Source organism: Xenopus laevis, chromosome 2S (genome assembly GCF_017654675.1).
Source record: "Xenopus laevis strain J_2021 chromosome 2S, Xenopus_laevis_v10.1, whole genome shotgun sequence".
NCBI classification, from domain to species: Eukaryota; Metazoa; Chordata; class Amphibia; order Anura; family Pipidae; genus Xenopus; species Xenopus laevis.
The window spans coordinates 116,638,536-116,665,967 of NC_054374.1; the positions used below are offsets into that span (position 1 = coordinate 116,638,536).

Consider the following 27,432-nt stretch of genomic DNA (forward strand, 5'->3'; position numbering starts at 1 on the left):
CTAAAATGATAGAATCAACATGTAAATAGCAGTAATGTGCATCTATTTATGTGTCATGCAAAAGAGCAGAAAAAAATCAGTGTGTTTTAGCAGACTGTTTTATTAATGAGGCACTTCTTCTACAATATTTCCACTCAAATACATATGGGACCAGTCACAAGTTAATGGCGACACCAAAAGGGTACGAATTAGTCACAGTGGTGCACAAGACTCTGCCTAAATGAAGAGTGCTCAGGGAGGCCATTGAATACAAGCCCATTTGCCTCTTAATCCAAATGAATAATTAATGATAATTATCATGCTGCAGTTATTATATGTGATAACAATATATCCTAAAGGTGAATAAATTCAATCTGCTATCAAGGGGAAAGAGCAGTTCATAATGCTGGCAAAATATATTGATATAATTATTTGTAATAATGGTCAGGGAAGGAAAGCATTAAAAATGAAATTAATACTGAGAAGTGTAGAAGGATTGAGGTGAAATTATTTTTAACATTTAGTAATAGCTTTGTCCTTGTGAGAAGAACTCAATAAAACTCCAGTATATGTGAACTCAAATTGGTTCAATGCTGCAAGAAAATTGTGTGCATTCTCCAAAAGTTAAGAAACCAATACCTGTAGGCTAAAAATGACAGTTATCACCAGATTTCTACACTGTTCAGAATTCACTGACATAATATGAATAGGGCTGAATTCAGAAGTGAGTGCAGCTTCTTTGTTTCACATTCCCTTTATTTTGACATATGTTTAGTGTGCAGGACACTGATATTTGTAAAATCTCTAGGGCTTATTTATAAACATTAGTGCAAAATAGCACATGCAATTGCCACTACCAACCAACAGTTTTTTGCCTTTTTTTAACTTGTAATAAACTGCCCAAAACTAGTAGCTGATTGGTTGGTATTGGCCACTTCAAGTATGCACCTTGACACATATGTATGAATTTGTCTATCATTGTATGTCAATTCCACTGGAGACCTCATGCAGTGCACTTATAACACTTATGAGGTCTCCAGTGGAAGTGATCAATATATATTACAGTACAAGGGAGGTGTTGACCCCTACCACTGAAAGCAGACTATCAAAGTACAGAATTATTTTGGGCAGTAAGTTATAATGAATGGGGATGTTTTGCATTAAATTGTGCACAACGATAAGTTTCATGCAGGATGTTGCCACTTCAGAATGACTAAATTGGAAAACTGGGCAGCAACTGGAAAATGAGGTTCAGTGTTGATATATGCAAGGTTATGCAGAAATAATATAAGCAAGTTACTAAGGTTTTCTTAATGGGGAAGGATCTGGGGATTTTTGTAGATAACAAGTTGTCTAATTTCAGGCAGTGTCATTCTGTGGCTACTAAAGCAAACACATTTCTGTATAAAAAAGGCATTAACTCAAGGGATGAAAACATAATTATGCCTCTTTATAGGTCCCTGGTGAGGCCTCATCTGGAGTATGCAGTTCAGTTTTGGACTCCAGTCCTTAAGAGGGATATAAATGAGCTGGAGAGAGTGCAGACATCTGCAACTAAACTGGTTAGAGGGATGGAAGACTTAAATTAGGGGAGACTGTCAAGGTTGGAGTTGCTTTCTCTGGAAAAAAGGCGCTTGCGAGGGGACATGATTACACTTTACAAGTACATTAGAGGACATTATAGACAGATAGAGGAAGATCTTTTTTCCAGCACCATAGGCCACACCTTTGAACTAGAGGAAAAGAACTTTCATTTGAAGCAACGTAGGGGGTTCTTCACAGTGAGGACAGTGAGGTTGTGGAATGCACTGCCGGGTGATGATGCGATGGCTGATTTTGTTAATGCCTTGGATGATTACTTGTGATGGGCGAATTTGGGGCGTTTCGCTTCGACGAAAAATTCGCAAATTTCCCCAAAAAGACCAGATGCTTGGTTTCGCGAATTTATTCGCTGGCGGCGATTCGCGGGAATTCACAGCGAATTCGCACCTGGCAAATAAATTCACCCATCACTTATGATTACTTGAAGAAGCATCATAAGGCTTGGTATATATATATATACATATATATAAATATATTTTTATGTGAGTGTATAAAGGGGTCAGTGTGTATGTATGGATGCTGGGATTCATTTGAAGGGGTTGAAATTGATGAGCTTTGTCCTTTTTTCAACCCTGACCAACCAGTGCATGATGCGTTTTGGTTTGGCGTCCTGCTTTTTTTTACTTTAGAAAAGGAACTCTTGATTAATATATTGTTTTTTTTCACAATATATAAAGGGGCAAATTCACTAAGATGCAAAGTTGCGCCAGGCGCAACTTCGCCGCACTTCGCCGCACTTCGCCAGGCGTAGTTTCGCCAGGGCTCCGCAAATTCACTAAAATCCGAAGTTTCGCACAGGGGTAGCGTAAGGTTGCGGAGTTGCGCTAGCGTTGATTCGCTATATAAAGCGAAGTTACGCTAGCGAAGGCTAATTTGCATACGGCGCGAAATTCAAATTTCAATGGAGGAACACGTATCTGCACTACAAATGCCTAGAAAACCTTCAAATCTGCAAATAAAAATTTTATTTTGCCCTACACATGTGCCCACTGTCTAGGTAAGTTGCCATGAGTCAGGAAATGTAGGGGGGAGGAAGGGGAGCCCCAAAAAATTTTCGATCTTTTTCAGCCTATCAGCCATCATGTAGAAAACATGCCAGCGTTTTTTGGGACTTAGAAAAAAAATTTACTTTTTTTTTAAACAATCCCTATCTACTCTATTGCACTTCGCCAGGTCTGAGGTGGCGAAGGAAGTCTAGCGTAAAAGGTAGCGTTCAGTACACTGCGCAAGTTAGTGAATTTTCGTAGTTTTGTCGCTAGCGAAGATTCGCCTGGCGTAAGGTTGCGAAGTAACACTAGCGAAACTACACCAGCGTTCGTTAGTGAATTTGCGCAGTAGCAAAAATGCCAAACGCTAGCGAATTAACGCTAGCATTCGGCGCTTCGCGGCTTAGTGAATTTGCCCCAAAAGAGATTCTTTCAACCAACCAACACTTAATTTCTTAAACTAAACTTGTTTGTTTTTTATTTTTGATAATGCTGGATCGTTGCAGATTCTCCATATCAAGTCCTTTGCTTTTGCTAATGTTAGAGTACACAGTCTACTACCCGAGATTGCCAGGGTCCAAATTATCCTAGCAACCATGCATTGATAGGAATAGGAGACTGAAATAAGAATAAGAGAGGCCCGAATGGAAATATGAGTGATAAAAAGTAGCAAAAACTATAAATTTGTAGCCTTATAGGGCATTTGTTTTTAGATGGGGGCAGTGGCCCCCATTTGAAAGCTGGAAAGAGTCAGAAGAAGGAGGCAAATAATTAAAAAAACTATACAAAAGAAAAAATGAAGGCCGGTTGAAATTTTTTTTAGAATTAGCTTTCTATAAGAGATATTAACACCAGAAAATAAACATTTTATATCTATCAAAACATTGTCTTTGAATGCTATTTATAATTTTGCCATAAAATTATTTGCCTGATGCTTTTACGTTACCTAATCCCCCATGATTCTCTATGAGGGGGCTGCCATATACAGTATACCAGCAGAAGTATGATCTGCTCTGGGTTTCGTACGAGAATCCAAAAAATTTTTAGTTTTCAGACGATAATCTGAAAAAGAGTTTTCGGGCTTCAAATCTGAAAAAATCTTCCAATTCGGATTTCTTCAAAATTTTATTGAGTCTTTTCCCGCATCAGATTTTTTCGAGTTAAATGTAGTGATGAATAAGATAAGAATGTGGTTTTACTAAAATAATGAGAAATCTTCAGAATTTAGCAAATAACCCACTTAGTGTCAGTATCACAAAAACAGACATGAAGTGGAGCCATGCAAAGGCATGCATATCATTTTTTACTGAAAAATACATAGGCGGAAATGTAATAAAAGCAAAACTTCGCCTGTCGCAATGTAATATTCTTTGGTTGCATTGTGAATCTTAATTGTGTATTGTAAACCTTTAACACCTGCTCTGCAGGTTAAATATTTTGTCGCAAAAATTGGTTTGTGATTGCGAAATTTTTATTGCATACACTGCGAATGTTCGCAAACTATACTAATTAAAGTAATCACTATCTTAGTATTGTGTGAGGAGCAAAGTGTTCGCAAAGGCAACTTTTTTCACTTTGCGAACAGTTATTCGCATTGCGAATGAATTGTGAATTATTTGTGAGCTAACGAACAATAGTACATTCCCCCCATAGTGTTATGCCTTTCTGTGCTGCATGGAAGAGACAGTACACAGTATTTATACTTAAAGCTATAGCAAGGGCCCCATAAATACTTGTATTTTTCTTTAAGGGGTCTGAAAACCTTGAGACTTCACGTAATCAGTTGCCCGATGTAAAAAAATACTATGTAAATGAGTATGGTACACTTGCTAGATGGTACCAGCATAATATGTGACATACTATATGACTCGGTGTAATGTCATATTTATTTTCTAGGATTGTTTTCTCTCCAGGCAACTTCATAAGCTCTGGTAAAGTGGACAGCACATCTCATATAAAACAACCCTATAAATGTAAATGCAGCTTTAACCAGGAACCATTTCTGCAGCAAACATTATACCTTTATTATGCCAATAAATAGCAGGACTAGCAACTACAGTGAGAAATAGAAAAAAAAAGTACATTAGCTTCATTTTATGCCATAAGGGTTTTCAAAACTAAACGCAGTGTTCTTTCTTGAGCACTTTATGATGCTTGTATGCATTGCTAAAATCATTTATTATGCTTATATGACAATGAAGTTATTGTAAAGATAATGGCCACTATGTATCCACTTTACACATACATAATGGTGTTTGAAATGTGCAGCACTTTGTATCCATGTTCTGGGAGATCTTTAAAGTTCAGTAACATTTATTTGCATTGGTTAATGTGACCTGGAAGCAGGGAGAAATGATTTAATGTTTACAATATTATACCCATTTGTGCATTCCTTTTTTTCTTCCATTGTGACTGCATTTTCCTATTTGTTAGCATTACTTGAACTATCCAGCCATTTAAGAAGACAGAATATTTCTCAACAACAAATTACCATTTTGTGGTTCATGGAGAGGATGTGAACTAAATCCCTGATACTGTTTGTCCTCAGAAAAAAAATAAACAAAGACTTTAGAATCATGTTTAACTGAAATGCAGAAGTTTGCAATGCCATATGGTAAATGTGGTTAAATGACTATATTTGTAAAGCGCCTGAATACAAGTTAAATGGGAGGTTCAACGTTATAATTTAATTTTACTGTTTTCAATGGAACTATTCTAAACAAATTCTCTGTTCATATGGTTTCTGAATCACTGTCATTCATATTCTGCAGGAGAAAACAGTATCTGGTGGTTGGGATTATTGGCCCCGATGAAAAAAAAATGGCTGCAATGGCTTCGTTTTATTGTAGTTCATAACAACTAATCTTTTTTTTTTTTTTTTTCAATTTGATCTGTTGGTGTTTTATTCTTGTTCTAAGGCAGTCAGGAAACCAGGTAACACACCTAAGAGGCACAGAACACAAAAATTAAAAACCACTACCAAAAGTTTAAAAAAAACCCCTTCCAATACAGCAGTCTATTTTTGGCATAATAATAGAAAATGTCATGACAAGGGGACTCCTCAATTTGACCCTTTGCCTTGAGCTATCCCGCTTAACCCCATTATCATATAACTTAATGAAACCAGGAGACAGAGATCGGTGTAAAATGGCCACGGCATTTATTCACATTTTATCAAATAAATAGGACCTTGCCAGCTTAACCTGAGGCAATATTCTAAAGCCAGAATTGAACAAGAGATTGCTACTATGCTCTGCCGCCAACATGAGAAAGGTTTAGCAGCCCTGCTGCCGGACCCCGAATCTGCAGTGTCTCGATGATACGAAACATGCTGTCACCTAGTACAAGCAGTAGTAGCGTCTGTATCAATCAATCCACTGTGCAGTCACAGGAGAGAACCTGCTTTCTCCCTCTTCTAAACTTTCTCTGGCAAGGTCCTACTGCCACAAAGAGCCCAACTGAAAACCTTCAGTTGGACTTGTCCCCATCATACCGTTATGCTAATTTCTTAATAAATAATAACATAGTAAATTAACTAACAACACATATAATCATAAAAGATACAAAAACAATTTCTATGTATCAAACATACTGTACCATAGGATGGAAAATAATACATATTTGTAACATTCTCTGTGTACAAAACAAAAAACAGATTCCTTTTTGAAATACTTTCAAATGATTAAAAAGTTTATAACTGCCTGCAAAGCCAGCCACCCTCCTCTGGATGTATATTGCTTGGGTAAGTTAAAGCCATGCAAGCTTATAAGTAGAATGCTTGCCATACCGGACCACACAGTTCACTGTGTGAGATCTGGAAATATATGAAAAGCCAAAGCCACTAAAACATAACATTGGCCAGGAGACCTAGGAAATCATTGCATTATCTAGCTACAAATTATCATTGTATCACTAAGCTGCATGTGCCCAGCTCAGAGGGTAAAGTCACCAAACCACCTTGCTGTGTTGCTTCCCTAGAAGCCCACCCCCCTCTGTAGTGGCCTCCGTTCAGCCACAAGTGTCCAGCTCAGAGGGTCCAGCATAGAAGGTAAGATCAACCAATTTGTCTAAAGTCTTGATATTATAGTCACTGTAGTGACAACTAATCATAAAGAATAACTGATAACATGAGGATGTTCATTTCTCGCTTGAGTGTACCCTCATGCCCTCCCAATAAAACTCGAGCTTTCCCAGTACTCTACGAACTAAACTAACTAGTGATTACGTATCAGAGTGGTAGTAACCCTAAGTGCAAAAGTACTATTGGTAGTTAGATGCTCGTTGTAACTAATTTTCAACTATGCATTAACCTTACCTTAGATGCTGCCTCTAAATGTGTTAGCTGCCGTACTATGTTACCTTATTTCACCCAGGGTAGCATAACATATGCAGGACCCACAGTACCATGCCACCAGCTGCTTGTGCCCTCCAGCATGGTGGGTACGGCAGATTGTATGCTTTGACCCAGGTATCTTCATGTAATGGAACACCTCCCAGAGACCAAGGCTCTTTGAAAGGAAACATCCAACCATGGGCCACTGTAACATATGCATGATCCATGTAACACTTACAGTATCCACCGTACCAGCCACCAGCCCCATGTGTTCTCCAGCATGGTGGGTACCCCAGGTTGCATACTTTGATCCAGGTACTTCGATGTAATATAACACCGCCCAGAGACCAACACTCTTAGAGAGGAAACATCCAACTAAGGGCAACTGTAACATATGCAGGATTACCACTAACATAAGCCACAATTGTGGCAACTAGCATATGGGTAACCAAAATAGGGGATAGGGTGTTTTACAAAAGCAAACATCCATTCCTATGAATATCTTGCCAATATGCTATAATGAAATACAGAAATTAACATCTCCCTAATGATGCCAGGAGAGGCAATAGGTGGCATTTGGTTGCCAGTCAAGCAGTACCTGGCAAAATGAACTACATACAGCTTAAGTGAAATAAGCAGTTTCATGTAAACACATAAGTTAGTAATGCAACAGACCGAAAATATAGCAATGAGCAGGTCCAAAAGGTGATAGGGGTTGCTAGATGATACTAAAATGCCATCTTAATAATGGTGGAACTGCTGAAACAGTTTTTTGGATGGAGGCCCTATTTAAAGCAATAGTCACATTGAAATAAATTTTTAGTATGATGGTGATTTTCAACTGGTCTTCATTTTTTATTTTTTTGGTAACTTTAAAATTATTTTGCTTTTTGTTGAGTAGCTCTCAACATTTAGAAATAGAATTTTTAGAAGCTATTTGGTTGCTAGGGTGCAATCAACCCTAGCTACCAGACAGTGGCTTGTACCAAAGACTAGACGATGGCTTGAATAGAAAGATGATAACTGCTCCTTTGAGAGGTTTTTTATACTGTGGGACATTTTGCACTTATTTTATGGCATAGAAAGAATGGTGATAGAATGTAAAAAAAATGTTTTTCCAACCACTGATAAGTTCCTATTGAGTTCCTATGAGCAGAATTGTTCCTGTGTGCTGCACCAAATGTTGAAGAGCACTGTGGGAACCATGGAGCTACCACAACCTTTGGAGGTGGCAGTTGCTCCAGGGTTCGCCTGCCTCAACAGTTGCTTTGTGCTTAATCTGGAACAGGAGGGTGACAGCAAGCAAAACTGAACAGAAGTGTTAGGAGAGGCTTTTAATGCAAGTTAACAAATGGGATTTTGTTGACTGTAGACAATTTAGCGAAATTGCACTCTACGGTGTTTGCATTTTTAATTGCATAGAGTTACTGTGCATGTTTACCGGAAGGGAAGCTACACTGAAAGGCATTCACTAGTAGATAGACTGCCATGGAATTGATGGGGGTTTGGGGGTAACTTTGATTACTATACTTCAGTACATGTTTTGTTGTTGATTACAATCATCTTTCAGCCATGTTTCCTGCACTGTTTTCTGCACTGAAATCTGTTTCTCAAAAGAGCAAACACATTGTTTAATATTTAATCTCTAATCTTTAATATTTAATCCCAGCTGCCCCAGTCATGTGACTTGTGCTCTGATAAACTTCAGTCACTCTTTACTGCTGTATTGCAATTTGGAGTGATACCACCCCCCCCCCCAGCAGCCTAACAACAGAACAATGGGAAGTTAACCAGATAGCAGCTCCCTAACAAAGATAACAGCTGCCTGGTAAGTATAAATATATAGTAAAATCCAGGTCCCACTGAGACACCTTCAGTTACATTGAGTAGGAGAAACAACAGCCTGCCAGAAAGCAGTTCCATCCTAAAGTGCTGGCTCTTTCTGAAAGCATATGACCAGGCAACATGACCTGAGATGGCTGCCTACACACCAATATTACAATTGAAACAAAATACACTTTTTAATGGAAAGATGGAAAAAATTTTTTTGCAAAGTAGCATGGCAGTGTACATCTGGCACAAGAAAACAACCTTTCTAAACCTAAAAGGCTTCAAACTGGAAGAACACATGTAGAGCCCCTACAGAATATTATACAGGACAGAAAGCTGCATAAATAAATAATTAATATTTCTCTGTTCGGTAAAAAATCGGTTAACATGACTTGTTTTTCCAACATATCCAGCATTCATAATATAGCTTTCCTCCACTTTTAACAGCTGTGGAAGCAGATGCAGGATCAGTTTCTATGACTGTATGCGGTTTACCATTATTTATCTATTGGCTTTCAGGGCAATGAGATTGGGGATTTTTACTTTAACCTGCTACACCGTGTGACTAGTTCACTGACTCACAGCTTCTTTTATTCATTTCAGAAAGTCTTTCAGACGTTAAGCTATTAACCCAAAGTCATAACGGAAGCTGTAAAGCAGATATGTCAAGCAGGTAACAGCGAGGGCTAAATTAAACAGGTAAATCAAAGCTAGGGCTGCATTAATGCCAAGGTTGACCACACATTACTTAATAATTACACGATTAGCCTTTACCCTATAACTTATAGCTATGATCCGAAATTTTACATTTTGATTATTGCATGTAATTTATGAATTAGCAGAATTTTTTAAACGTAACTACAATTTTGAATTTAACGTTGTCTACTGCATAACACAGAGTACCCTGTACCCAAAATGTGGTGGGTGTTTAGTAATTTTGTTTTAGGAAAAAAAAATATTTGTCGAAATACTTTATTATCCAAATCTTTTCTGTTGCAAAAACGATGTGGACATTGTTCCCTACCTGCTGGGATAGTGTTCCTTCTGTTTGGAGAGTGGGAGTGCTAGAGCAATGCTAGAGCAAAGCTTGAAGAAGACAAGATCCTTCACGTAGATACTCTAAGAGCATAAGATAGTAAGGGTAAATGATCACATTTAAAGAAGAAATGTGTGCCCCTGGTAGTCTGCCAAGATGGTGTTTTGTAATGACAGTTGTTGAAACCCAAATGTGTGTCAAGCAAACAGAGAACTGCACTATGTGAAACCACAGCTATTGATCCTAAATTTCTAATCTACACTAGCACCTGTATTTTGGATTGTTCCTATTACTATATCATTATTTTTTATGAAAGACAGGAGCATCATTTTGCACTGCAGTGGCAGTACACAGTTCATGTGCTTACAGAATAAAGCACCCTATTCTCATTTACATATTGAACTTCAGTTTGCCTCTTATCCATTCACACCATATCAAAAGATCTGTGGAGCTGCGTGCATTCAAACAGGTGAAGCCCTTTTGATTTTTTTTTTTAAATTTCGTTTCTGTTTTGCCTTGCTGTTCATAGCATATGATGATTGGCAATCATTGAATATATACTTTTCTTACAATGCATGTGCTCAGGCAAGATGAGACCTAGTTATCAAAATTGGAAGTTGTCTAATTTTAGAGGTTTTTTGTACTTTGAATAAAGTCACATTAAAAAAAAAATAACTTGAATGTTTGCGAATATAAAAACTCGATTGAATAACATCGTAGAATAAACCTAAAATACCTCAAATTTGTATTTACAAGCTCAGCGTTTTTTTAGCTTAATAATTACTGGATTTGAAGCTTCATTTGAGTTGTGTAAGTTATAGCGCAGAAAATCTCAAATTGCTTTAAAATCTGCTTTAAACTTCAAACCTTGTTGCCCCATAGAATTTTACTTTAATCTTTACTGAAGGAAAAATAGTAATTTTCCCCATTATATTACCAAAGACAACTTCCCTTACTTCTGATTTTTGTCACGATCGGCACCCTAAATCCAGAACAAGTTCTAGGCTTCCTGGTCTTGGCTCTGTTCTGCCTGTAGCAGCCACTAATGGTCAAAACCAGGATACACAATTGAATTCATGTAGAATCTAACAACAGGCAATGAGTTTCATTCAAAAGTCCCTTTAAATACCTTTGAATTTTGCTCCAATGCGCAATGACATCATCATGCCATTGCGTAAAACAAGAAAAGTGCGCGGCGTGCGCCATAGGAAAGACTGGCACCAGAGGAGGAACAACCATGGGGTGGGCATCCCCGCCGGCCACTAGACCACCAGGGTGAGGTGCATTACAATTATTTAGCAATTCTCTGTGCATTATACAACAGGATAACAGTCCCCAGTCAGATTTATCTTGACTGTATCATGGAAGAGGGAGTGTTGGATTCTTTTGTGTCTCTTCTCTGTCTTATTTTCTCCATTAATAATTTACTTGTGGAAGAAGAGGTTTGTAGGTAGAACACACTATGATTAGGACCTTAAGTGTAGAGACAAAGGAAATGGGGAAAAATAATCTGTGCTCGTCTTCAGTTATACATTGTTGAAAATAAAGCAACAGTTACTAATAATTCAAGGGAACTATAACCCTAGTCAAAATGCAAACATCTTGCTTACTGCATAGAGTATCTTTTTTACTAATAATATTTTAGTACTCAAAAATATTTCTCCCCTACCACTTTTTCTAAAAAAAAATCAATCTAGAAGAAACACAAAAGACAGAAATGAAAAATAATCTCAAGGTAGATGACAGTGATACATGGTTCAAAAAATAAAAATATGGAAATGTAGTCCACACTGTGAGATATAGGGTAATATTTCCTGATCAGGAATGAACACAGCTTCTCCATTCATCACAGAGGGTTACTGCCAAGCCTGGTCTGCAAAGTTGTTTATATTCAATAAATACTACAAGATATACTTCTTGAATTCATTGCTAGTGAAGCCAGCATAAAAAAATGTTCATTGCTGGAGGCCATACGACCACCTCCCACCCAGAATTTACTTACCATGGCAGGATATGAAAAGCAAGAGTGGTAACATAAAAAAATTGGTGTTTCAAAATGCTGTACCTGTGCTTGTTATGAACACTACTGTTTGGAAAACAAACAACCCAAATAAATAAACCTATGCAGTCTCCATATAATGCAAAATATTTGTGGTTTTTGGAGCTTTACTTTATATAAATCAATTTCACTCGAAATGAATATTTCGCCCGCTGCTGCATCAACAGAACAATAGTATGCTTGGCATGAGGCAAATAGAGTTGAGGTGAAAATGTATCTTTTTAAAAAAGATTTGAAAAAATGAATTGTTTTTTAATGGTCGCCACAAAAGGCACTAGTGAGTCATTGTTTTTATTCAAACCATTTTACCCCTTTCACAACCTACTGAAGGGTGAATTTTATCGAGCTCTTTATAAACAACCCCATGATTCTAAATACTTAGTGCTTCTGTCTTAGTATACAAGGGGCTTGCACTATAGCATTTCTGTGAGCTGCTATTGTATTCCCCACCAACAGACTTTTGGAGGTTCCGAGTAATATAAGGCAAGTTATTATTTACAGGTACAGTATATTATACTTTCTATATTTTTATATAAATTAAAAGATATTTACTCAATTTATTTACTCATTTCTTCTACATTCATATACATTTTATTTTGGTGTCATTTGTATGATTTTTTTTATAGGTAACTCAGTGTTCGGGAAAGACTAGTTATGTTTCTATGAGTTTTATATTAGAACAGAACACACAGCAAGAGCTTAGAATTTTGTTCTGAATTCTGCTGCTTGAAACACTCTGGCAGGTGCTAACAGGATGATATAGCAAGAAAAAGAAAGGCCATCCAATGGCTGCAACGATACATGGGGCTCATTAGGTCAGTGACAGACCTTAGGGAACCTATGGTAGGCACAATGGCACAGAGGCATCCAGCTGCTGTGTTTCACAGGATGTGTTTAAAAAGACTGCTCCTGTGAAAAAAAAAATATAAAAATATGCAGAGAACTGAAAATTTCAGTTTAAAAAGCCCATTTGCAATATGATATCATAGGAAGTCTATGCATTATGATAAAGGTACATTGTAAGGACATGCAACACCTTTTTATATTGCATTAAATTAATGCAAAAGTGAAAGTAAATACTCCATACAGCAGGAACTAGAAGATGCGGGTCCCCTGCAATGTTGCTTGCAACTCATTCTGGAGAGCAGTGGCAGAAACAAGGCTCAAGAGAACCCTGTATTTACCAGCTGCTTACGGCAGGTGTTGGGTTTGCGTCTGACAGCAAGGCTCCCCACTTTTGAAAGGGCTAGGTGCAACCAATTATTGCACTAGTCTCTAAGATCCATTGTGGTCCTTAGCTAATGAAACTCATAGTGCCCCTTTAAGGTCATGTCAAAAAGAACTTTTCTTATGAGGCTGAAGAAAGTTTTTATAAAGTTATATGTGTTTCCTTGCAGTCTGTGTTGTCACTTATTCATATAATGAAAAGAGATGGTGAACAATTCAAGCCCATTTGTATAATAAGCCATTCTGTATGCAAATACAGCAACCAGGATGGAAAATATTTCAGGTGAATAAATACAGATTTGCAAGAAAAGATCAAAACTTTGAACTGCATGTATCTGTATTTCCCTAATTGCAATAAAATGAACCAACTCACTATTGGGGCAAATTATTTTTGATTTGCTTTTTATTCCATTTGAATTCAGAATTATCACAAGCCACTGCAAGTTCAGACAATTTTTATTGACTAATTTATCAATTGTCCTACTGGAAAATGCCCAAATAGTAGGCTTATTAGCTGATGTCTAACCCAGCCAATTTATATCAACTTTATTTTCATATGCAGCACATCTTTATTAAAGAATGCCTGCAGATGGAAGAATTCAGGAACTTCTGGGATTGTAATACTTCTAGGGATTCAGCACAATTGTGCAGACTATTCTGGATGAATATGCAGCACTCCAAGATATTAATGTAAAGCTTTGCCTTCCATACTTCATGCATCTTTTGACAGGTAATTAAAGGAGGACTACAAAGTAATTGAGGACATGTGTGAGCATTTAAAATGTTGTACTTGTCATGTCTTTTAGATAACAGTAAAGCTGCTATCCAGCTCTAGAAACCATTACAGATAAATAGTTGTGTCTTAATATTAAGATTTTTTAGTGTCACCAAATTCAAAAAAGCTTATATTACATTTAAATAGATTCAGCTTCTGTATATGGTCTCCAGCCATCTAAAATCAAAGTTACTGCCCCTTACCCCTGTAGTGTTTAACAGCAATCTTTTCTATACATGTTATTATTTTATTCTTTGTTCATGCTTATTTCTACACAGAACTGCAGACATTAGAGGACACACTCAATAGCAGGAGAGATAGGATGGCGAGAGCTTTTCACCCTGTTAAATAAATTATAAAGTCTAAATCTAACCCTTCTGTGTGTATGGGGGTGATTAATGCTTTACAACCTTTCACTGTCACTAGAAGCTCTTTTAGGTCCACCCTTGCATGGCTGACCTACCTCCTAGTAATATCAGGCATGTTTCCACATTTAAATGTTAATGTAGTCTGAGTTTCTCTACTTCAAGCTTCTGTAAGGATATTGTCACGGGAGGTTTATTAAGATTAGCCTAAAGCTTTCATTCAAGTGTTAGGTAGCATAGGACATGGCTTGCTTTCTATATTTACATGTGAGCCACATTCAATTGTAAAAAGAGTTGGAGAGCAACACAATTATGGAAAAAGATCCTGGAGGTGCCAAATAAGGGTTGTTTGGTACCCCTTTGGACTGGCAGTCTAAAGGAGGATCTGTTTGGCAGTGCAGAAGATTAGAGTTGCAACGTCTACATCCCTGACAAGGACATACACTAGATGACTCTGTTTTCCTAAACACAACAATATAGCAGTATGAAACTGAACCAGTAAAGCAAACTTTCTTATACTCTCTTTTGTAAAACTCATGTAGGGACCTATAGGATCTGCTAGGCTCCTATAGCTTTAAATCCCTACCCTTCCTTATTCCCTAGTTACAGTTACAGTTATTGGCCAAAAGGGTGTTATGACTACTTCCTGCCACACTTCCATATAGTGTTGGAAAGGAGTGGCCTCTTCCTTTGGCTGCTGGTGTCCTTACCAACTGGTTGTGCTCATTGAGCCTGGGTACACCAAGGCCCAGTAAAGCCACTGCCCTAAAGGGACCTGTACCTTAAGTCGGGAACCAGGAAATCCCGTGAACGAGGTTAGCAAACACAGGTTATACTTTTAATAGACTCTCTAGGAGAGTAAGACAAATTATATAGAAAGAGCAGTTGTATGCTCCATCAAGGATAATAGCAGGGAGTAGCCTTCCCACAAGGCTTCCTTGTATGCCTTTAGTGAAGGGACCACAGCGGATAGGGTGTTAGGCTAGACTTCTTCTCTCTAACCACTCCACTGGATGGGATACGGACCACTTAAAGGTGTATTGCCTGAGGGAATTGATGTACGCTTGACTATTTGACTTATGGGAGTGAGATCTGTGATTGCTATACCATCCTCCTCTATTTACCCTCCTCTGTAACTTGTTACACCTACCTCATAGGTGAGTAAACCTGTGGTCAATATTATTGCTTTTGTATAATAAATAGGGATGTAGCGAACTGTTCTGCTGCGAACTAGTTCGCGCGAACTTCGACCGTTCGCGTCCGCCGAATGTTCGCGAACGTTTGGGAACGTTCGCATTTTGAGTTCGCGTTCGATTCGAATACAAGTCGTTCGACCATTCGACCATTCGAATTCCTTCGACCGCTAAAATCGAACGATTTCCATTCGTTCGAACGATTGTAAGCATTCGATTCAATGAAAAGCATTCGATCGAATGGCTTCGATCGTTCGATTCGAATGAAAATCCTTCGATCGAATGATTAAAATCCTTCGATCGTTCGAATCGAACGATTTTAGCGGGTGTTCGAAGTTTGCGAACTGTCCGCGAACGTTCGCATTTTTTGCCGGTGTTCGTGAACGGCGTTCGCGAACACCAAATCGGCAGTTCGCTACATCCCTAATAATAAATCCATCTGTTATTTCATCAAAAGAACCTTCTGGCGTCCAATCAATCTATTTTATGTACAATAGCCTCTGTGTTGTAGTTGCACTACAGCTTAAAAAGAAAGCTTCCACTTAGCGAAGGCCCTGATCCTGATGTGAGTCCAATGTAACCCATGCTCATACCAATAGCTGGACACTTTAACCATATGTGGTCTGGATAGCCCAGATTAGTGTTACACTCAGTTTTGATGTTATTTGTAACCACCTGGTCAGAGCTAGGCAAGTCTAGAATATCTTTCATTTGTTAATTATATTAATTATATTAATTATATTAGCATAAAGGTGTCAAATATAAATCTCAGTAATGTTGAAGGTAAAGGTCATACATACACACATAAATCTTGGACAGTGGTTCAGATTCCCCTTTAAGGGAACAAAGTTATAAAGATATATAATATTGTTGTATCAGTCATTCATCCATACTTTCAAATGTTTTTATGTTGGTAAATAAGACTTCATCCCAAATGTATTGAATTGGCCTTCATTCTACCCCAATCTCAACCCTCCCCCCCCAATTCATTGCTTGGGCAACCCATAGGAGGGCTCACTGTACAGTTGAATCTAGGATCACTAACACACAGGCTTTCTGCAATAGTTAAAATAAGGTTTTCATCCCCCATCAATCTTGAACTGTCAGGATTCTGTCAGTTTCAGTACAAGAGCAGCTGGAAGTCCACCAGGTCCATCACTGTTTTAAGTACTGTAACATCAGATAATTATTTTAAAATGCTGTATTATACAACTTTTACTTTTGCCAATGACTTTTTCTGTCCAAAGTGCAATAGCTCTCGTTTTCTCTTTCTTACAGATCAGCTTGGGTGGTTGGTGCTATTGCAGTGGGTTGTCCTTTACTAAGGGCCAGTGCCTCAGGCCTTCCAGAGAGCTGGTAACTCCACTGGTATTGTGCCTGCTGCTAGTGCATGACCTGCCTGTGTTTCATGGAACATTATAGTCTCCAAATATAACATTGGGATTTCTGTTTATATTCTTGCTGCATATTAGGTATTCATTTTTACATTCTGTTATTGGAAACGTGACCAACCATCTGTCTTTTATTTATTCTGTGAAATAAATATTGAAAGCAAATCTGGAGAACCTAGAGGTTCACTATCAAAGTCTGCCAAACTGGAACAACATTTGTATTTTTTTAAAGGAGTAAAAAATCAATGGCTTTCAGAGGGGGATTCTTTCTTTAATAAGCGAGGTGCCTTTCATGTTCCAGTTTGCCTGAGATTTGCAGCCATGAGATTCTGATGAATGGACCCCTAATGACTGTATTTTTTCTCTTTGTGCTCTATGGGGAGCTTGTCCAGGATTCCAAGAATGCGTTGTGGATGAACTTTCAGCAAACTGACATAGATTGGAAGAGATATGTGTGTGTGTGTATATTGTGCATTCTAATCTTCAATGGCATAATTTATCTATGCAGTACATGCACCATATATAAATTCCCTCTAAAATCTATTTGAAATGCATGGTATTGATCCTAAAAGTTGAAAAAAGAGGGGAAACAAAATTATGCATTTTTTATACCCTTAAACCTTAACATCTCTTCATCTAGGGAAATCATAATACAGTTGCCAATATCAGATCAGATTACATTTTTTAAATAGATATCCACAAGTCCATAAAATAGCATAGTGTCATATATTTTAATATACATGTTTATTTATTTAATCCAGTGTATCATAAAAACTATAAACACATTATTGGTGGTTCACACATAACCAGTTTTTACTATTAAAGGGGCATATGAATTAATCAAGGTTCTTGCATTTTTTTGTATATCTTGATACTGAATCTATAATCTAATTCCATAAGGAATCAATAGTATAAGTACCATAGCTACATTAGTAGCTCAGATGGAATTATTAGGTTCTAATAATCCTATAATCTCCTCTCCAAGCAGACACAATAGCTTGCTACTTTGACTTGAAGTGAAATGAATGCTGCTAACAGGGCCATGATGTTGTAGCAACAAAGGGGGTTCAGTTAATTATGAAACACACCATAACAATTTGCCTTTATTATTATACTGGTTTGATGCACAGAAGTATCCTAAAATTGGTCAGGCAATGCTGTGTGCTGTTGCTTCAGAAGGGTTAAAAGAAAAAAGAACACAAGTCAATAGCTGTTTCACTATTTCAAAGCTATGTTGAGCAGGCTCTGACCACACCAGACTTAAAGTTCCAAGTAGTAGTGCTCAAAGTGGCTCCACGACTGAAGCATAGTTGGGAATAAACTTAGAATACCATGAAGTAAGACCTAAGAAAGCTCGTAAGGTCTGGAAATCAGATGCAGTAGGTGCTTGTGTAACAGATTTGACATGGTCAGGGTCATGCAGTAATCCATCTTGTGAAATTATATGACCCAGAAATGACAGGTGAGTTTGTCTGAAGTGGCATTTGGAAATATTCAGTTTCAGTCCTGCAGAATTAAAATCTCCTACTTTTTTGCATTTGCAGTTGGCGAATAGTTGAAGTTGAATTTTTAAAAAGACAGTAGATGATAAATTTTGATATTCAAATTTTTCAAATTTTTTTCAAATTCAAAACGAATTTGGACGATTCCCTAGTCAAAGTACACAAAAACTAGCTCAAATTCGAATTTTTTAATTCGAATTTTCACTTCGACCCTTGATAAATCTGCCCTTTTAACAGTGATTTTTTTGTATTATGTAAATGAAAGAACATTTTTCAGTGTAGGATTTATACATGAAATTAATGTAAGCATGTATTATGGGAATTATCCGCAGGATGTGGCAGTCAAACACATTTATTTTCTATGGGTGTCAGTGCTCAGGGAAGCTCAGCAGCATTAAGCACTCACGCCTATCTGGATTCTTAATCCTAATGTAATTTACATGTGGGGAGAGAAGATCCAGACAATTAACTGTTAAATAGGATAAAAAATGATGAGTTCATGAATACTACTCATAAGGATATATCAATTGACATCTTGATCACAACTGGCCCCCCTATTTTAACCCTTTCGATTCCAAATGGTGCACGGTTTTCATATAAGAAATTATTGGTATTATTTACTATTAATACTATTTTAACCTATTTTACTTATATGTGAAATATAAACTGTATGAACAGGAATAATTTTACTAATTTATACAAGCAAAACTGAATCACACAATTCCATGCAAAATGGAATACAAATACCTTCCCATAGTTCTGCATTGATGCAAAACTCACTTATTAGTGCCTTTAAATGATTGGTTTGTTGGAGAATGCTGGATAAAGAAATAAGTAACTACAAAAAATTATAAGAAATGAAGTGTAAAATGAAGCACTCCTTTGTACAAATGAACCCAATGGCAAAATGTAGTAGAAAAGTAATTTCTATTATGTAATAAAATAGATATGGTTGACAAAGCTAAAATACAGCATATCTTGCAATGTATATCTCTGTCTGTCTATCTGTCTATCTGTCATCTACTCTCTCTATTTATGCCTGTCTGTCTCTCTTAATCTGTTTATTATTATTTTGCTTTTGCAATAGTAGCCTTTTAAACAAAGTATTTTGCTGTTGTAAAGTTTATGAATTCTATATTTTTATATAACACTTCAATATGATGGAAAATGATTTCAGAATTAAAAAAAAAAAAAAAAAAGGTTTCCGTCAAGCATTATTTTTCAGCATTACTATATATTCTGTTAGGTGTTAATATTAATATTACGTGAGAAATAATCTGTGGCCCAGGTGCTAATATACTGTATACCAATTATACAAAATGCAGATGCACACTGGGATTTAGAAAATATAGAAAATATTTAAAACTTATCTTTTTATTAGAACATATTTAACAAGAACAGGTCAAGGTTTAGGTCCCCTTCTAGGCCCTTTATCAAAATGTTTTGACAAAGGTGCTAGAAAGGGACTAAAACGTTGGCCTGTTCTGTTGAAGAAGTCTCGCAAGTAGGGGCAGAAACGTTGAATAAAATTTTATTTTGGCCCAACCCAAGGCCAAATATATATGTTTCTTAGGTGAAGGCTACAGAAGTTTTCAATTTTGTAAAATCCTAAAATAAAATAAATTGCCCTCAAACGCGTTACAATGAAATGAAAGAGTCAATTGTATGCATCATTCAGTGGATTTGAGGCAATATAATTTGTAATGAATAATACTTTGCCACCCGTTACAACAGCACTCTCATTATCTCCAGACATACCATTGACAGGCGTTGAATTCTGATTATGCAAATGATCAATTATTGTTGAAGAAAGAAAATCCACTTTAATTTAATAATTAAATATTGCCTTAAAAACAGGCCAGGATACAATTACTAAACACATGCACATTTTAATGTCTTGTTTCTTTTATTCAGCACGAAAAAGTCCCAAACAGGAATAAAAATGCTTACTAGGATGGAAAAAAAAACATTATAATCATACAGCTTGAGCATATTGCCCGAGCTGTGCAATAAATTATGTTATTCCATTTTAATGGAAAAATGCTTATTTCAGGAAAGCCAGAGAAAACTAAAAAACACTGTACTTGCAAAAAATCCTAAGTTCTGCTGTGAATTCTTTAATCATAAGCATTAAAGCGCAGTCCTTCAGAGAATCACAGCCTCCACACTGAAGTATACATTTTTCTAGTCGCTTTTGGTGCTGCTAGCTATTTTTCGCATAAGGCTGATGCTGATGTGAAGTGACATTTGCACCTGTTGTCACCATCTTATGGTAATTAGCATAGTGCCCTAAGTAGCAGCAAGGCCATCACATCCAAACACAACCCATTAACATATTGCAGCTGTCATCAGTGGGGAAAGCTAATGGAACTTGTGGATTTGCAGCCCACACATTCATACCTTGGCTTCTCTAGCAGAACTCTCCCTATTGGGTTATTGGGGATGAGAAAAAGAAATGCATGCAGCAGTCAGTGAAGAGTAAAAAAAAAAATACATTTTACTTAAAGGTTTACTTTCATGTATTATGCATGCCCTTCAAGGTCAAGGCTTCATCACTTAACATTTTAATGAGATATCAAAGCAAAATGAAAAATAAAATATAATTGATGGAAAAAAAAATTTTTGTACAAATAACATTATTTTATTTTATATTTTGGTTTGCGTCACAATGGTAGTTCATATCCCGCGCAACTACTTTTTATACATGGCAGACACAATTGAGAGTTTTAATATCCCTAAAAAAGTATAAACAGCAATTTGATAACAGTAAACTTCATGAAATGGATTACTAAATCTGTTGATATCTGTTTAACAGGAACGGAAATGCAGCCCTACAAAAAAGGGCACATTTACTAAGGGTCGAATATTAATTAACCCTCGATATTCGACTATTGAAGTTAAATCCTTCGACTTCGAATATCGAAGTCGAAGGATTTACCGCTATTCGTTTGGTCAAAGGAATAATCGCTCGATCGCACGATTAAATCCTTTGAACGTTTCGAAGGATTTTAATCCATCGAACGAACGATCGAAATTCCTTCGATCCCAAATTGGTAGGAAAGCCTATGGGGACCTTCCCCACAGGCTAACATTGATGCTCGGTAGGTTTTAGGTGGCAAAGTAGGGGGTCGAATTTTTTTTTAAAGAGACTATCGAATGGTCGAATAGTCGAACGATTTTTAGTTCCAATCGTTCGATTCAAAGTCGAAGGTCGAAGCAGCCAATTCGATGGTCGAAGTAGCCAAAAAAAAACTTCGAAATTTTTACATTCGAATCCTTCACTCGAGCTAAATAAATGTGCCCCATAGTGTCGCAAAAAAGATGTATAGGATATTTGCATAAATATACAGCAAAGAACTAAATATCTTTTAAAACTGCTTATGGAATCACGTTTAATATATAAGAATATGCAGAAAAGGGCACATAAATGTACTCAGTATAACAGTCCTAACATTCTAATTTAGAATGACAGAATACAGATTGTGGTACTGTGAGATAAAATACTTTAAAATGCATGGGAACAGCAGCTTCCCATTTATAAAAGGTTAAGTTCCCCTAAGCTATGAAAGAAAACACCATCTGAACAACCAGAAAAGCAGTAAACATTGGAGGCAAGTGACAGAAATTGATCTTTCTTTTCTTTGCCTGTCATGTCTCCAAATTTTATTTCTACCATTGCAAGAATACCCTGAAAGATAAAATGTACAAGCAGGACTATGGCCTGAGGGCTGTGGTACCTGATTCGCTGACGTTTTCTTCAATTAGTGGTCCTTCCTACCTGATTGTAAGAAACATATTTATAACAAGAGGCTCTGAGGGCTGCAAGATATTGATTAGCAATAATGTGAAGTCAAATCTTAATAAAAGAGCATTGTGATCAAAAGGTCTTCATTGGAGACAGGCTGCACTCCATGTCAAGGGTCTTACAATTCTGATATGATGCTGGAAGATTGTCTGAAACTCTTGGCCTTTTACTGCTAAAGGTTCTCTTGATGGAAAGGTGGAGAGGACTTTCTGTAAAGGTGATGCTTCGTAATTGACAGGTGCTTGTTCAATTGCCTTTATCTCAGACCAGTCTCTATGCAAAGAAAAATACAAAAGATGCACACAATAATAATGTAAAATGTTTACCTTGTCATTACAATGTCTGCAATGTGAAACGGTTTCAACTAGGAAATATTTGCAGTAAGCAAGAAAGAAAATGTAGTCAAAGTAACAAGAACAATTCACAAAAAGGAGTGTTTGCAGGGTCCTAGGTAATTACATTTTGTATTGTCTATCTTATAGCAACTGGGTAAATTCCAGGTAGCTGCATGATAAAGTAACTGACATCTACCACATCATTCCAATTGCAATTGCCTAATTGTGCCTTGTATTGGTAAGTGCATGCTGTAAAGATGCCATATGTTATACCTTCAAAATAATTTGCAGTTTATCAGGCTACAGTCTCTGCTCTCATGGTCCTTTCCAGTCTTTGGTTTTATGGCCCTTTCCTTTGGAGGCTATACACTGTGGTCTTCAGCATTTTGGTTGTTGCTAACTGAACCAACAGAGATGGTGAGTGTATTATTAATCAAAAAATAATTCATGCTCCATTTTTATAAAGCTTTTTTTTACCCACCCATACATGTACAATGGTTATTTTCATGATATTGGAAGATACAGCCTCTAGAAGGAGCACTTTGCTCTTATCACGTGTAGGGGACAGGAAGAATCCTTCCCCTGTTTGTCTTCCAGTGACATCATCCAGCCCAGTTGCATGCTGGATAGTGACCCGATTGGCTGGGAACCCCAGTGCATCCTGGGGAGAAAGGGTGTGCCTGACTTTGGAGCCAAAAGCACAGGGTCTCCCAGGAAGAGAGCTGAGAGAGCCAGCGTGAGTAGCTGTAAGACTGTGAGGTGCAGAGAAGAAGCTGCTGAATCTGGGGAGATTGAGCCCAGCCTGTCCCCTGCCAAGTTGCTGCAAACTCAGAAGGAGAAAGGTGCCACTAGTGAGACTGATTCTGCTGCAGAGCTGTGTGTGATCTCCAGTGTGAATTCCTCTGAGAGCACCCCGGTGAGTGAGCCACCCAAGGGAGGATACTGGCACGGATACAAGCGTGGGGCCCCATACTGAAGACAGCTTTTAACCCTTTACCTGCTACGAGAGAGCTGCTGCCAACATTCAAAAGGGAGAGGTACTTTTGGGGAATAAGGTAGCGCTACCTGGGGAGTAAGAGCTCTGGGGACGGGACAATCATTTGAACTGTGTGATTATTAACCCCTTCAGGAGGATTGGGACTGTGATATCTACCAAGGACTGTGTGAAGCAACAGTTAAGCACCTAATAGTGGTTTAGGGAGTGTCCCACGTGTCCCCAGTGTAGGAGTGCAGAGTGTATTAGTTGCCCAAGTGTTTACTTTTGTTTATATAAAGTTTATATTGATTCAAATTGCAAACTGTGTGTTTTATTATTCCTAGTGTAACCCCCTGTGGTGTCTTCCTCAGTGTTCACTAGGTGGAGGCACTGCGCTGTAATTCCCAGTTCCCAGTACTTTTCATATGCAAAAGGGACTCAGGGCCCCTGGATTGCCAAGGGTAAGTGGTGATTTAAAGAGACAGTAACCAAATTAGTGTTACACACGTATTTAGGAAGTTGTGTTTTCAAGCAATTCTCAGGGGTCAAATAACATAAACTTTTACAAGATATAGAAGGTATGTTGTGCAGGTTTTAAGGTGAAAATAATTCACTGGTCTTCCGATGCAGTTTATTAAGTTACAATTGTAGAAAATACATGCCATACAAGTTGTAATTATATGTACAGTATATTGAAAGATGATGACTAAACACCTATTGTGCACAATGGTAAGGCCTCTGAAAATGAGTAGTTGATGGAATTATCTCCTTTTATCAAAAGTCACAGCTGGTAAGAAGTAAACTATAGCAACAATGCATTTGATGCTCAGCAGACATAATATTCCTCTCATTTCATTCTTAAACTCCTCATACATGGGCTAGTATATGTTGCCGGCAGATTAAGTTGGCAGCTTATTGGGCAGTGTATGGGGCCCTATGATGGGCTTCCCTGATCGATATCTGCCTGAAAGTAAGTCAGATGTAGATCAGGCAGGCTTAAAAATCACATTGGAACGAGGACCACATTGGTGCATTGACGGGGTTCTTGATCTGACCGCCCGTATTCTCCTTATTGTGATCCGATCGTTGTGGCCTAGGGCCCACGATGGGATCAGCCTATTATCATCCAACTCAAGGGGGGCATATTGGGGAGAGGTGCGTTTGGCAACTTTGCCAAACAAGCAGATCACTGTATGTATGGCCGGCTTTACTCTGACAGAACCCAGCATCCAGTAAGAGGCAGCTTTTAACAGTCAAAGACCTTCACAAGCAAGATTACTGGTATATGATTGGATCATTGCATTGCATGGTAGAAATCACAATGAAAGAATGTTGTGGGAGTAAGTGAAGTGGCTCATAAAACCACTTTAAAAAAAGGTAGTTTCCTCTATCAGTCTTACAGGACTGAGAAAAGCTTATGAGGGGAAGATTATGAGGGTCCTTTATGAGGGCCATTACCATTTTGAACTTTATATATCTGTCAGGACTTATGGGGTATTGAACTGGGACTCTGTGCAGCACTACTTGTGCAATTACCTGTAGTACTGGAGGGCATTCATGTTGTTTTTCTCTAAATTCTTGTTGTACCTGTTAAACTCCTACCTTTTGATTCATTTCTTTGCCCATCTCGTTAGTCCCATCTGTATTTCATTATTCAGCTTGACCCTTTATAAGCCTGCCCCTGACCTTTGCTTAGTGCTTGGTCATTAAGCTGTTGCTGATTGTCTGCCTTGTTCCAGTTCTCCTGTGTCCCTCTTCACCCTGATCTTGGATTCCCTGGTTCTGACTCCTGATCTTTCCCTCGACTTTGCTTGTCTGCAGCAAGCCTCGACTCTTTGGCCTGATTCTGGATTGTGTCTCTGTGTGCTGCTTTCTACAATTCAAGTATTTAACACCCGTACATGTGTTATCACTTCCCTGAGTTTATTAAAGTTTAACACCCCGGGTTACCCAGTCTTTAGGCTCCCAACTTCCTGGTACTCCACAGCATCTCCTCGGGGAAGACATAACAAATAGCTATCTCCTAACAAAAGTATTTTTATAAAATAACCGTATTGAATATTTATTAGATGTTATTCATTCCATACTGACTTGAACACACACAGTAACATTTTTAGTATAAGTATACTTTTTTTTCAAACAGATAATAAAAGCCTTAAAAATCAGGAGGTTTTTACTTAGCAAATTGTCACAAAATGCAACACATAAGATAACAGATTCGGCTTATATCATGATGAGACATGCTGTCACAACTTTGAGATGAAGAATTATAGCTTTATTGCATGAAACACTGAAACAGGTAAGATTATAGAATAAGGTAAATTTTACTATTCTAGATCTACTTTCCTTCAGTTGCTGCATAGCACCTTATAACTACCAGCATTATTCTTCTCGGCAGACACTATAGAGCCCCTACATTAAAAGAAAAAAATGCAGTGTCTGTGCAGCTGTCAGTTATTGAGCTTAGGGGCTGACTCCAATATGCCTCAAATTTAAAAGTAACAATATAAGGCTAATTAGTAATTAATTCAGATTTTCATTATATGGCAGCTATAAAACTAATTTGCATAAGAAAGTAATAATCATCCCTGTAGCATCAGCTTCTTTAACATGTGAACCTAATCTGCTTATTTGTGACGACCCTTTAAGCCTATATTCTTAGCAGCTGCCCAGAACACATGGAGCATGTGCAATGTCACTGACACTCCTAAAAAAATTCAAGATGGTGGCCCTGAATCATCACTGATACAGATATTCTGAATTTTTAGACTGATGCAGTAAGTTCAGAAGTATAAAGACTTGTTCCATTGGCTGTGATATATGGCAGTATCAAAAACATTAAAAGGCTACTAGAGGCAGAAACAGAATTTAAGAGGCTTAAGAGGTATATTTAGTATATTTTAATAATTATACATTGACTTTACCTATTACTTTGTCGATTGGACTAATAACATAAAAGGTGCATACTATATACTGGACTTTTAAAATGTCATACTGTAGCAATACATTTTCTCATTATTTGCATTTTCAGCAACATCTCATGATCTATATTTTGCTTCAGCATCTACATTTCAGAACCAATGTTCAATGACAATGTAAGTTTTGCAAGGAGCAATTAAAGCTCCAGCAGTTAGTTCTATGCTTATACCGCATTTTATCTTGGTTTGTTTTGTTTAGTTAAAGTCCCACTGGTTGTGTTGATCCTTGCCACTGGCAATAGGGCATATTTTATTGATATACCATCCATGGTATGTATTTGTTGTCCTTGTTCTAGAAATTATGATTTAATGACTGATACTATCAACATACTCAATGTACTCATTGTATATACTTGATGTACTTATTGCATGAGCTAAGGGATGTGCTAGCCACAGGCTGGACCTTCAAGTCGAGTGTAAAGTGAAAATATTGACAACCACTGTTTAGGAATGATTTTTCAGGATTTATTGCTTTTTCTGCCTTTTAACATTTACTTACAAATCATTGTTCAGCCAAAATATTGCCATAATTCCCCTTCAGTCTAGATTTTAAGGAGTAATTAAGCATTTGCTTAAATTTACATTATTTGCCCCGATATTTGTTCTGTATACTTCATTAGGTACAAAAACTAACCTGTACAGTGGTTTGTGTGTAAAATACAGTATTTGTCCTTCCTTTTATCTTGAATACATGGAATTAGCACTGAGTTTATCTTACAATGTTCTCTGTGGTGGATCAATGCATGGTACTGACAAATTAGGAAATCCGGAAAGGACATTGAAAATAATGACAAGCCAATTAGCCAATCGCTGATCCCCACGTCATCAGTCCTGCCCCAACGACACCGCCCCCGAAGTCACCAGTCCTGTCCCTGCCTCTGATGTCAGCCTGCCCGTTTTCCAGCCACAGAAAAGGTGGCAACCCTAGGTATAATGTCCTGGAGATGACTGATAGAGTACACTAGCTGTCTCCCTGTGAAGAAGTGCTACAAGAACAGGGATCCAGGGATTCTAGTTCTTGACTGCTTGTAATTCTGAAGGTATTTTGGAAAAAACACTT

General features: G+C 37.5%; 1 long non-coding RNA gene across 1 annotated transcript in view; it reads right to left on the reverse strand.

The window, feature by feature from the left end:
- Positions 1-27,432, reverse strand: part of LOC121400664 — a 138,680-nt gene that overhangs the window by 8,807 nt on the left and 102,441 nt on the right. Inside the window, exon 2 of the long non-coding RNA XR_005965888.1 lies at positions 22,206-22,356. This is a non-coding gene — a long non-coding RNA (uncharacterized LOC121400664). The remainder of the gene's footprint in view (positions 1-22,205; positions 22,357-27,432) is intronic.